General features: G+C 31.7%; 2 long non-coding RNA genes across 2 annotated transcripts; both read left to right on the top strand.

Moving 5' to 3' along the window:
- Nucleotides 1–1,133: 1,133 nt before the first annotated feature.
- LOC125066468 lies at nucleotides 1,134–3,109 on the top strand. Its single transcript, XR_007119673.1, has 3 exons — nucleotides 1,134–1,213; nucleotides 1,622–1,690; nucleotides 3,067–3,109. It is a non-coding gene; the product is annotated as an uncharacterized LOC125066468 (long non-coding RNA).
- A 180-nt stretch (nucleotides 3,110–3,289) lies between these two features.
- LOC125066467 lies at nucleotides 3,290–13,011 on the top strand. Its single transcript, XR_007119672.1, has 3 exons — nucleotides 3,290–3,339; nucleotides 3,911–4,041; nucleotides 12,381–13,011. It is a non-coding gene; the product is annotated as an uncharacterized LOC125066467 (long non-coding RNA).
- Nucleotides 13,012–13,898: the final 887 nt, after the last annotated feature.

Here is a 13,898-nt window from a genome sequence, read left to right as displayed (position 1 = left end):
CTTTTTGGCCCTTAGCCATCATAAATCGTGAACATTCATTATCCACAAATATATATATTTTTTAAATAACTTGTCGCAGATTCTTCTTTTAGATCCTAGTATAGCTATGAACCATCGTCTCCTCCAAAATTTATAATAAATATAATAATCGAAACAAACGGATGGAAGTAGAAACTAGTCCGGGCTGAGAGTCCGTGATTTTGAGATACTGATCTCCGCCAAACGTATTGAATAAATACAAACACTGCCTGTAGAAAGATCACTTAAGAGATTCGAGTGTTATATATACAAATGGTATGCTAAGGTACTCTGAATATACAAGAATATATTCCAAAAAGAATAGCTACATAGTAAGTCACACGAGCTCTTGACCGACATTAACAATAACGAAACTGAATGAATTCACCTTAACCAGAACCGGTTGAAATTTTATTATCATAATCACTACTTTAGATCATATATTTAAACTACTCTTCGTACATTTTATTTAAGATTACAAGGACATCACTCTTCAGACCATAAACCTCCTTGTAAAAAAACATTGCCAATTAACCGTGGACCAATTTCTTGGATTCACTTTTGTGTAAATAAAAGCCCTGTTTGATGATTACACAAATCCCATATATTCAAGTCGTTTTTATATAATAATTGATATAATATTTATTAATTACGTAAATACCAGACCAATTTTCTTTTCATAAAACGTCATTAAACAAACGATTGATTTAAATATTATATCGGCTAGTATAATTTAGAAAATATTCACCTTTTGTCAAACGTTAGAAAACCAAAATATTAAGTAGTTCTTAAAATATATTCATTAATGAATTAATCTTCGATATTATAAATCGCTTACGTTCGCAGAACCCCTGCTTTAAACCCTTTAATAGTTGTGTTGCTACGCAGATGATAATAGAATTTCTTATGTAAGCCTCAGACTCGAACGAGACACGTGTTTCACGAAACAGTCATTTGAAATCCGATTTCATTTTAAGTAATCTAAGATGTTTCGTTTAATGTAATATATTTGATGTTATGTTTATTTTCAGCCTGTGATAAAGCATGTGGTAAAATAGCTTAATTTGATATCAAATGTAGAAACATTCAAGGCCAATCAACCTAAATGATCGACCGACCCCGGTCATAGAGGCCGGACCAGCTATAACAATAAAATTATTTATTAATTTTTTCCAATTAGATGTTATTTTAATAGGTATAATTCATTGTTATCATTTTATTAAATATGTTCTTTTGAATTGAATTATGTGTATTGAGAATGTAATCGAATGGGTATTGCGTGTAAGAGCGCGCGTGTATGTGTGTGTGTATTAGTTAGTAGCGCGAAACAACGACTCCGCAAAGTCAATACATCATTCCTTGGGTATGATATTCGACTCTTTAGTAGAGTAACTGGTGGTTTTACTTTAAATATAATCTTGTCAGCTGACGCAGCAAAAGTGTTTGTAAGAGCCGTTTTTTAAATGGATTTTATTTTAATTGATAGGTATACACCAAATTCATCCGACGTTTTGTTTTCATTGAATTTGACATAGCAGATTTAAATTTCATGTTGACGGGATGATGATGGAGGTATTTGAATTTCTGTGATCATTTCTTACAGAGAATAGCCAGGAAATATTTATAGGATTCTGCTATAGAAGGTTATCCGACGCGTCCGAAGAGAGGGCAGGTAAAAGATCATCGGCTTGGTGTGATTTCCGAGGTACGAAGAGTAAACACTACGCACTTCCACACTTCTGACTGTTACTGAGTTCTTAACAGCCCATAATTTTTTTAATAGAAAATTCGTAAATGTTTCGTTTTCTTACAAGTTTAGTCGTAAAATTTAAGTCATAACTAAAATAATAAAACACGAAACTAGATCAGAAGTTGGATTCTATTACGAATGTCAAGGAACTTGGCTTCTACGTAGTTACTACTTTTTAATATGAAACTTTCAACGAATCCTAACGTCACGAATTCGTCATGTACAAATGTGATGATGAATAATTTAGCTTATATCTGTTTCACCACGTCATTTATTGATTGTGCAATAACAAAATATTTGGTAGGGTACTTTTTATTATTTAAATGAAATAAAAAATAAAATGTTCTACAAATTTTGAAAAGCGCCATTTCCATTCGTATTCGAATTGATTTTCCAAACATGGAAATGTTTCAGTATTTGATTTGACAAATAGAAAATAACGAATATAACATGCATTTATATATACATAATTAAATGTGTTAAGCAAATCAATGTCTTCATTAGTATGGATTTGTAATTTGTTAATTGTTAGGACCGCGGTTTGCGGTAAAAGTATGCACCAAATCTTCAGCTCTATTGAATCCACATAAACCATAAAGTTCCAGCATCTTCTTTGATGTCGTCATTCCACATCTCTTTAGGTATGTATATTTAAGGATTATAAATGTTTATTTTATGTTCATGAAGTTTTTCCAATGTAAAATATAATATTATACTTAGTACTAATACAGCAAAATTGTTACTACAAAGCTTGGTTGTCGAATTAGATGAAAGTCAAGATAAGAATTTCGCTATATCTTTATATATGACACAAAGCGCCACGGGCCTTTTTAATACGATTTTACTAGCTTAACTTGTACGTTTATATGTATCGGAATCATTCAACGTGATTTCCACCTTCAAGACGTCTGATAAACTTAAAATTTGCACACATACAGATAATCGATGACACTAAATTTTGTAGTATTATCATGGACGGGATCGCTAACAAAATAATTAACGGACTAGTATTAAAGGTCGTATCGTACTCCGAGTGTCGGTCAATGCTATTCTTCCGCGTGTTTTAAACTATTATGTCATTAGTCAAAACGCGATTTGAATGTTGTACCCTACGGGACTTACTTACTCAATCTGCGTTTCCCTTTTAGCTTAGCATAACAAATTGTTTCTATATTCCGAACATATCATAAGACATTTTACCCTCAATGGTTCTTATTTATAAGTTCATTCATACAGAACATTCAAAACATAAACATTTTAGAAGACACTAAGTAACATTCTCTTTCTTTTTCTTTAAGATAATCTATACTATAAGAACTAGCTTCGTATATCACTCGTGAAAGACTTAAGACGGTATTACAGTTCTACAAAATTTTGATGATTCTGGTCAATTACACATAAATCTTTGTGACATTTTAATAATTAATTTTTACGTCGTAAGTTCGAATATTTGGATATTTAAGTACTTCCATTGCAAATGCAACTTTTAAAATGTGTGGTTCTCTTTATTATGTACTTTGTCATACACCAGGTCATACTATACCAACGTGTCCAGTTTCATTCAGAGCAAAGTAAGTAAGAAACAGCAAAACAAAGAAACTTTTGCATTTATAATAGTATTAGGATTTGTTGCAAGTTGATAGTCGCATGTAGAGACTAAAACTGTATTTGCTGTAACGAGTTTTTTTAATGTTCCAGGTGGCAAACGAGCAGGAGGCTCACCTGATTGAAAGTGATTTACCACGGCCCATGGACATCTGCAACACCAACAATTTTCATTACCGCATTATCATTTTTGTTGTTATTTTTTTTATCACATTTGTTGGCGAACAAGTGGTCGACATTACCCATAGATACTATTAATCGTGGAAACTGACATGTTATGACCCTTGTGCTTTTACACTGGCTTATTCACCCATCAAAGCCGAACACAACAATACTAAATATCGCTACTTGGCAGTAGACTGTAGTCGAGCTTGCACAAAGTCACAAGTAATTAAACAAATATAAAAGTACGAGTTGAACAACTCCTTCGAACAATTCACGAAATCCAAGCGAAACCTCCAACGAAATCTAATACTAATATCTGTAATATAATTAGTGCTTATTTACATAAATTGTCTAATTTAAGTGTGTTTCCAGATATCTAGACTAAGCGTTTTACCTGCGATGTTGGCAGAGCATTCAACTTCGACCTTGTACGTCCGTCCCGTCTGAACCGCCTGCCCTAATACAGACTTGTAGTTAGTTATACGGGCATACGGACGAGACAGGTAACGCATATTATATAAAATCATCAACATGATCACTAATGTATCAAAACAACATCGTTAATGCATATTGTATTTTCATTTTTGCATATAATTAAACCATATATTGCTTGAGCTAAGAATTTGTTTGACGTCGAATAGAGCTACTGTAATCTTTCTGCTTATTTAAAAGTATTTTAATTAACAGCCTGTGTGGTTCACTGTGTCACTATTGCTGGACCTCTTCTTTGTCAGGAGGAAGGTTCTAGAGCTCATTTCAATGGGGTTTGGTGAATACACTTACACGTAATTTTTTTTTTTCGCCGAGGTAAATTAAATCTCACATTAGGCACATGAAAATTCATAATCTAGCGCTTAAGATTCACATGTTTTAGCCACTGGACCATTGGTGAAGGCTCATCTATTTAAAAGTGTAGTATAACATCTAAATAACATTTTCGCTTATCTAGATTCAATCTCTCTTATATTCTTTATCTACAAAATAGTATAAGTACTACTTTTATTTAATATAGAAAGCCAGACGGTCAAGTGGGCCACCTAATGGTCACCACCGCATATAGACATTGCGCAAATGCACCGCCAACCATGGGAACTAAGATGATATGTACCTAGTGGATCTAATTACACTGGCTCACTCTTCAAACGGTAACGTAGCAATGCAAATTATTTCGGTAGAATAATTGATTAGTTGGTGGTACTTACCCAGGCGGACAAAGTTCGGGTGTACGAAGTACTTACCACCTAACTAGCAAAGAATAAGTATGATCGAAGTTTATCTATACTAATATATTTTAATATATGACCTACCAGTCTAAATTAGAAAATCTTGCTGCGTTAGGTAGTCCAATTATTGAAAAAGGTTTATAGGTAACTTGCATGACGCCACGATCCACGCGGACGGAGTAACGCTTAGCGCGTTTGAAACCATCCTATACAATTAGATACATTATTAATATTCATAATTACTATACATAAATACGCTACTTATATTGTACTGTAAACATTAACTGTAAAAAAAAGTATTGATATTTCTTTCTTATGTGTGGGTGTAAAAAGGATGGCAAATGTTTTACTAATGTCAGTAAAGATTACGTGCAAAATAATTAATTTTGTTTAATTGTATATTGCTAATACTTTGGAACGAAATAAAAAAGTTAAAAAAAGAACATCGATTAATGCTTGAGATTACGTTGACATTGACAATGTTGATAAACAAAGAAAAAGTAACCGTATCATGCAATAGTATAATAATTATACGAGTACATCGACTACATTGTGGTTCGAGTAGCTCTCCGCTAACCTTACCGCAAACTTACCGCAGTCCACTACTAGACTCCAGAAGCTCGCGGTTAAGGTGTATGAGAGATTAGTGTTGTAATAAATATCTCCAGACGTATATGAGACCGAAAAATATTGACCTTAAGGGTGCTTCTTCTTCTAAGGGTGATTCTTGCTTGAAGTTTTTCACAATGACAAACTAAATGATAATTTTAGTTGTGCGATTCTGTAGGAATTCACTGTGTGTCTCATCCGTGAAATGTTGACAACCGACTTACAGTGATTTGCCATTTTGATACGTATATCCTATAAATTTTATAATGATTATAGTCAATATCGCGTATCATTCGAACATTCCACACTCGTGTTCGGCGATGAGTTTAGAGTTTCTACTTATTATTAAAAAATATTATATGATTTGAATATATTTTTCAAATATGTACATACATGCACTATAATGTAAAAGATGATTTTTTTTTACGTCATTTAGATTTATTTTCGGGTAGGGCAAAGGCATTAATTCACATTACATATTAAAAAAAGCACTAAATCTTTTATTACTCTCTTAAAATTATTATTTGGAAATTTTAGTAAAAATGGATTTCATTTAATTAAACTAATTAGAAAGATAAAATTAAAAAGAGAATGCTGATGAGAATGCCATCTGATTCTAAATGTAAGGAGTGTTGCCAAGTGCTTAAAATGGTAGTGTAAGATATCCTCTCTTCCTATAACTACAATAAACCTCCTAACTAGGACAAATGTAAATTATTTAACACATTATTTTAATATGTAGTTGTAAAAAAGTGTATAACATTTTAGTAGGAATTTAAAATTAAATCAAGCATTTTTTTCATGTCAATACGTTATTTTAAAACCTAATAAGTATACAAAAAAAAAAATTAATAGCCAAATCACATTACTCGTTAAAAGACCCTTGAGTTAGTATTATTTGATTACAACGCAGAAAATATTGAGTTATTTAATATATAAATCAATAATAAATCAAAGTATATTTTAGTTTTTTATTAAGGTACATATATCGAAAAGTAAGGTTATAAGATATTTATTTGTCAATACTTATACCAACTCCATTGATATGGAATCTTAATCCTGTTTTGTTCTGAATCAGCCTCTTTTGAGCTAGAGGACGTCCTAAGCGGCCTGGTTCTGTTAGCAACAGGGTTTTGTGTTCTTTTTTATTCAACTCCGACGCCAGTGAGGATCAATGTGCTTTTAGGAGTGTGGGTGTGCAATGTGCGTGCATGTTACTATATATAGGTATCTTATTAAAGTTAACGTTAATATAATAATTACAAATATGAAATAAGAATTAATGTTAGATTAACCAGTTCAATTGTTTCGTAAAAAGTAATTATTAAGTCGTAAACAATAATAAACAATGTTGAAAACATCCCACACTAGTCATTTAATAGCCAATCACGAAATAGACATAGACACGTGCAAAACTATTATAATATATTTGTCGCTGATAACTTGTTGCACTGACTAGTATTTGTGACTTGTTACAAATGGTCATCACTAACAAATATCACACAGACAAAGGTGATATGGACATTTTATATCACATTTTTGTATGTCTGCGTGTATTTATAGAGGTGGGCGTCGGGCGGCGCGACCTTGTGTCCGAGACGGCTCAACTATAGAACACATTGATTTCACTTGAAACTCAATTTAATTTTTCTCATCCATTACTGTTTTCGATTCGTAATATTTTAAATTCGTTATGTTAGAGCGGCGATGTGTAGTATACATTGTGCAAGTGTCGCGCCTATTTGTCGGTAGCACGCGTCGGTCCGCGCGCGACCGCCTGCTCGCCAATTTTGCACACTGATAAGTTCAACGACTCTTCGCGTTTACGTACGAAGCTAATGGATGCGGTATGTATTTCCTATGAAGATTTGATGACTAATAAAAATATTGCTTTCATGCAGACGCGAGCAAGGCTCTTTGAATGTTTACGTCACTTTTATCAATTTAAAAATTAAAATAATTTAAAAATCTTGCTACTTAATATTTAAAGTATAGTGAAGATACGAAGAATTTAAAGATATTTTATTCATGAATTACAAGTATTTTAGATAAAATAACAATAAAGAAAGTTTAGTTTGTTTTACAATTAAACATCTTGCTTTGAACAATAGATAATAAATTTGTAATAAATTGCAAAAGTAGGATGTGTTCAGTTGCATTGAAGATGCTTTTGCTGTGCTATAAAGGAAAAGGCAACTGCAATTATTATTCATTCCATGTATTACTTTGCATGTCGTCAGGTTTCATATTATCTCATCTATAATTGATCGGATATTACTTGTATGAAAACATATTCCAATTGAACAAAAATATCCTCACATGTACTTAAAGCTACCTATTCAAATAAAAAGCTAAGCCTGTAAATATCACACAACTGGGCAAGTGTTGCTGTATTTTAACTGCCCTATTTCGCTCATTATCTGATCATTAATTTGACATTTGAATAGAGATATGGCATTTTTTACTAATCACAAAAAAAAAACAACACTTATATTTTGTTCTCATGAATTCAACTCATATTGATTGACATATAAATATTTTATGATAATATTTACAGTTGAGATAATATTGAGTAAATCCTCATAAAAATACTTAATTAATTCTTAAATATAGTAATAATGGCTGTACAATTACAATCAATATTTTTTTATGACGTGGAATATTAAAATGCCAAATATTCATTAAAAATTATTAGTAGTTATTGGTGAATTGAGTATTCTGTAATAGCGTCACTAGACATGGCGCTTGGACGCTTGACTTTTCATCCATACGTAATTTTCAAACCAATTATTAGAGGTCTGACTTTGATCACTTAAGTATTTAGGTTGCATTGCTCAGAATTTCTCAGAAACGTCAGTTACTCGTAACTGATACACCGATCACTTATGTACAATAACGATTCGTTAATAGATACCAGGCGAGGGTCTATCTTATTTCAACTAATACTTATTAAAATTACTCTTTATATTTGTATAATATTATTGTTTAATTTGTAACGAATCGTACCGCATCGTACATATTTTCTCACATCAACGTTCCTACACCCACATACAAGCGGCTAAATTGTGTTCATACAATCCTCGGTCTCATTGCGCCAACTGTTGACATCTTTTATTTAATGAACAGAAACTTATTGGTAACTAATTAATTGAATAAATTGTGTAATACTTATAGTAATAACTCTGTAATTCATGCTATTTATACATTTAAACTAAATATAAAGTATTTAAATTGTGGGTACGTTTCATCCGTTTAACATACTAAAAATTATTAAAACGAATAAACTTCGTACGAAAGACAGCTGTCTTTCATAATATTAGAATCCAAGTGGCGTCACTCTATGATCTATGACTCCTGGAATACTTCAAAGAGTATATGCAAGTATGTGAAAACTTCTTAGAATCTAATAATATTAAAATTGACAAGAAATTAAAAGTCAAATTCCTTTAATCAATATAGAAGCATCACACTTATTTATTGATTGTCAAATTAAACACTACCAACGGTTCCGAAAAGAAAATACCCTGACCTGAGAAGAACCGGCGAAAGTAACTTAGGGGGTCTTTTTTTTTGTCAATTCTATTATTTGTTTTTATTCAATATGAATAAGAACAGTAAAAGAAAGAAAGTTTTTACCGAAAAAGTTATATATAGTACATATATAATCATAACCATGTTAAATATATTAGTGAAATGTACCTATCGTGCAGTAAAAATGGCGATTTTTTTTTTTACTCTTGTTTTTCTTAAGGATGGATAACTCACATTGGCACAGTAAGCTAAACTTGAGACTCGACTTATTGCTAAGTAAGATATACCTACATGCATACATATTTAGAAAAGTTCTTCCATTTTAGTTTTAATTTCAATTTTTTTAAAGTTTAAATTAAAACTTTGTCAACAAACAAAATAAACAAATTTGCTAATATAATGTATCTAACTTTTCTAGAACAGATGTAGGTACACCAATGACGGTTTTTATATACATATTTATATATGGGACTCCACAATGTACATACAATAAGCACTACCAAACATAACTTGTCCACCCCAAGCTCTGGGACATATAACATTATCCAAACATATTTTGCAACCTTTCAATTGAATCTTCATGAATAAAGTTCAAATATTTGTTTAATAAAACGGAATCACAATGATTGATGTTGATGCAGTATTAGAAGTAGCTTGAAAGAACTTTACTTAATATAAGGTGTAATTTTCTCGTGTTAAGTTAATTTCCGTAAAATCCATTGTTAGTTCATGAAGCATAAGGAAAGATCGTATCTGAGCTGGTGGTAAATCAGTAAGCGTTGTACCGTTTCGTTTAAATGTAATATAACCTATGCAGGTAGATTATAAATAGCTTGGAAAAGACTGTTACTACGTCATATACCGTATCCAGAAATTGTCAATATATATATATATCCTTTATAGAAATACTCAATTTTAAGGCATTTACAACACGTTTAAATCACCAAGAGTTCAAAAGAGTGAAAAAAAACTTCATAATAAACAAATAAAATACTTAAAATATTTTATTTTATTATACTATTGTTGTATTTATTTTTAGATGACCGAAATAGGTCAGAGGGAGGTATCAATGAAACTCTATTGACCTCTCCCCCGACATCTCCGTATTAGTTGCATTGTATTTTTTATATTAGTAGGCGGTCAGGCAAATTGCCCATCTACATCCACACCACAGAGGGAACTGGTCAGCACCGCCTATTGACATTTGTGCTTTAAGAAATTTTAGCTATTCCTAAAATCGCCAATGCGCTTGAAAATTGAGATGATATGTCCCTTGTGCCTGTAGTTAGACTGGATCACTCACCCTTCAAACCAGAACTCGAAAATACTAAGGACTACTCTTTGCAGGAAGAAAATCTTGTGAGTGGGTACCTAACCAGACGGGCTTGCACAAACCAACGAGTAAAATTTCTTTTAAGCGGTTTTTGTTGCTTACTAATTTCCATTACTTGTATGCTCTAATATTTATTTATACTTAATACAACACTATACATATAATTACAGGACATAGTTGTCCCAATTCGATATTACAGCACGTTTAATAATAATATTTACGTTATCTACGTTATATAGGATATATTCCAGGTGGCAATCCTTGTGAGCTCACTCAGGCTGCAACAAAACAAATCCACTCTGTCGGCTATCACTTTGAGAGCACGTAATGTGCGCGTCAGTGGCGCCTCCTTGAGCAACTTGGTTCGCCCGTTGAGCACCGACGTTGGTTATATAATATAGTTATTATTTAACCTTTAGTAAATTCTGCACATTGTTTGTCCAGTTAATAGTAATGAAAGAATAAATTTAAAAATAATCTAACAATATCATATCGGTACATTACATGTAAAATGTACACATAATGACGAAAATTTTTTTTTTATAAGAGCTTATCTTTTTACTGCCGTGACATGATGTGATGACTCAAAATATTTGAATAACCCACTTAAAACGTTCTTAAACTAAGTACCTATAATCTGATTTAAAAAAGATATGGACATTATTTTCTTGTCACCTTCACCTTTATTAATAAATGATTAATAATCTCGAAACAGAATCGTGAAATGGCCAAAAGTGATTTTAGATATCGACTTTAATTATTATACTATTCAAAGAATACAAGTATCAAAATTGCGTAGTAAGCGTATCACCGTATATCGGTGTTTAATATTTCACGAATGAAGTCTGAAGTCTCGCTGACTGGCTATTTTTTTGTGATATTGAATGAATAAAATGAAGTATTCGAATATGTAAACAATCACAAAAATAATTGACACAAAAATAACCCGCTGAATTCCTGTCGAGTATTTTCTTTTTCGAACCGGTGGTAGTGTTTAATTTGACAATCAATAAGCATATGTAATCCTTTTTATATAAAATAAAGGAATTCGTATTGATTTAATTTGAAGTTTTTATAGAATATCATAGTTTCACGAATGAACAAAAAGATATATATATATAGTTTTAAGATTTGTAAAAATATAGCTTTCATGTATAATTTTATAATCGAATAAGTATCGTAGACTTAATCAAATATTTGGTTCCGTAGGCTTGATAAGGTTTTACATATCTATTTAATAACCAATTATCTTTATCTGAACCACCTATCTTGTCTCTTTCGCACATTTAAGATTATATAATTTGCGGAAAAAAGACAAAACACTGATATGTCACTCAGTAATTAATAGTAAATTAGATGCTAATAACACGTCATTACAAGATACATTATATCAAGGTAGAATTAATTGCTACTGAGGTCATTGACTCGGTGGCATTGGGTAGTTTTCCTTGCTATACAATATCAATAATGTTTCGGTTATAAAGTTGAATATAGATCAAGGTCTCAAGAGTTTCAACTCGATCAATCTTGGGTTTTTTTTTAAATGACGTCAGAATATTTATTTGTTTTAAAACGGACCAGATAAAAAGCTTTTAGTATATGGATCAAGTTTATGTTCACGATTTCGTTTTTGACCGTTTGTCAAATTAAAATGGACTTCCGAGGAACTACTACATGCAGATCTGTACTTGGTCAAAAAGGTATGTATAGTAGGTATGCTTTATAGTTTTTTTCAATGTCCCCATATAGGTCAAATATTTTCTTCCCGTTGATCCCGTTAATCCTTTAGCTGTTTCTAGGTTCCAGGATAATTGTTCCTCGAATTCCAATACGATCAATCATCAAAAAGTGGTTAAAAATAAACGGTTACTTTCGCATTTTTAATATTAGCCTATGTCAGGAGCATTAACTGTATTTATCTTTAATTTGGTCTAACCTAAGACTATATGCGTTCTCAGAAGAATCGCCAAAAATTCCTTGCACTGTATTCTTGTGTGACAAGGCTGAGAGCCAATGTACCGAATATCTGTCACAAAGGATGTCATGGTTGGTTATATTAAATTCATGGGCATATTAAATCAAAAAAATATTACATTACACACAATAACGACAAGAGGTCCGTCTTAATTATCATACTTTCTTTCAGGGTGAGCCATCCAACCACTCAGTATTGCTGGGTTCCAGTAATTATACATGAACGAGTGTTCTTTCAAGCATATCATGGTTGATTATTAAATTAAAAAAAAAAAACATTGAAGTAAAGAAGATATATACATATATCTGCTGTGCCGTTTAACATAAATTATATTTCTATTCTCCTTTTTTTGGAGTTTCTTACACATTATCACAAGACACTCTGCTATATATTTTTGTGTCTTAGTATGTAGATATTAGGAACTCTTGGACTCTCATACTCTAAGGTCATGACAACGATAAGGTACATTGTAATCAACCCCGGCTTAAGCACAATGAGCACCTTGTACCTGACAAATAAAACATCTATGTGGACGGCTTCCCGGTGGTACAAGATTTGAATTGTTTTTTGCACCTCTGCATCCTGGATCAAGACGGGTCTCTTTGTCAATGTACCCACAGAATAAATGCCAAATTCATCCGTGGTCTTGTGTAGCCACAACAAAACATACGTATATCTGTTGGTAGATATTAATAGATAAGATAAGACTATTACTAATAAAGCCAAAATGTTTATCTTCGAACACACTAATAAAGTAATTAGTACAAGCAGAGTTAAATTTTATGTAATTTATAATTTAGCATATAATAAAGATCATTCCCTAATGTATTGTAATTGTATCAAAAGTTAGTTTTGGTGAAATAAAAAGGTATTAATTATTTTTTTTGTTTTATTTTATCATAAACACAAATGTAGAACCAAATAGAAACGACATCTGCTCTAGTTCTATCTCAATAAGAAGTAAATGATTCATTAAACAGTGGAACCTCAGCTGTTTAAGTATATTTTAAATAACAAATAAGTTAGTCTGAGAGCCTGATAAACATCATATATGTATTTACCAAGCTCTGACGATGATGTTGATATTAATATTTGTTTCTGAAACACTGATTTGCTAATAATAAGTTTAACCTCAATAGTTTAACGATTTTTGGGCCGCCTAGCGATCTTAATATTACTGAGTCGATCGTCACCCAAAGTTATAATTGCTTCAATAACACCACAAAAAGAAAGATCAACAAGAAATAATACACACGGAAAAAAAATCCATCATGTTAGTTTATACTTAATAAAATTACCAAAATATTGTATTATCTATTACTATCGATAAAATAATACGAGAGTAACATTACACATTATCTGGCATTTATCATCATAATGTATTTATCTACGAATTAGTAACGTCATTGAATATCCCACTGATAGCATAAACGTACTCTCCTGCTATGGAGAAGGTACTCGAATCACACTACTCCACTGCGGGGTGATGGACGTTTAGAATTTCATCCGATATATATGAGTACCATTAGAAAAAAAAACCTAGTTCCATTAGATTAGATATTTGTCTTCGTCGCCAAGCACGTAATAAAAAACAATAGCACACGAAAACTTGCTGGAGTTGTCGAGGTTTAAACTCACGATCTTAGGTAAACACAGAGCCCATAAACAACAACTTGAAATGAGACACGG

Source organism: Vanessa atalanta, chromosome 9 (genome assembly GCF_905147765.1).
Source record: "Vanessa atalanta chromosome 9, ilVanAtal1.2, whole genome shotgun sequence".
NCBI classification, from domain to species: Eukaryota; Metazoa; Arthropoda; class Insecta; order Lepidoptera; family Nymphalidae; genus Vanessa; species Vanessa atalanta.
Note: the sequence above shows the minus strand (reverse complement) of the source record. Positions and strands in the feature narration are given on the sequence as shown.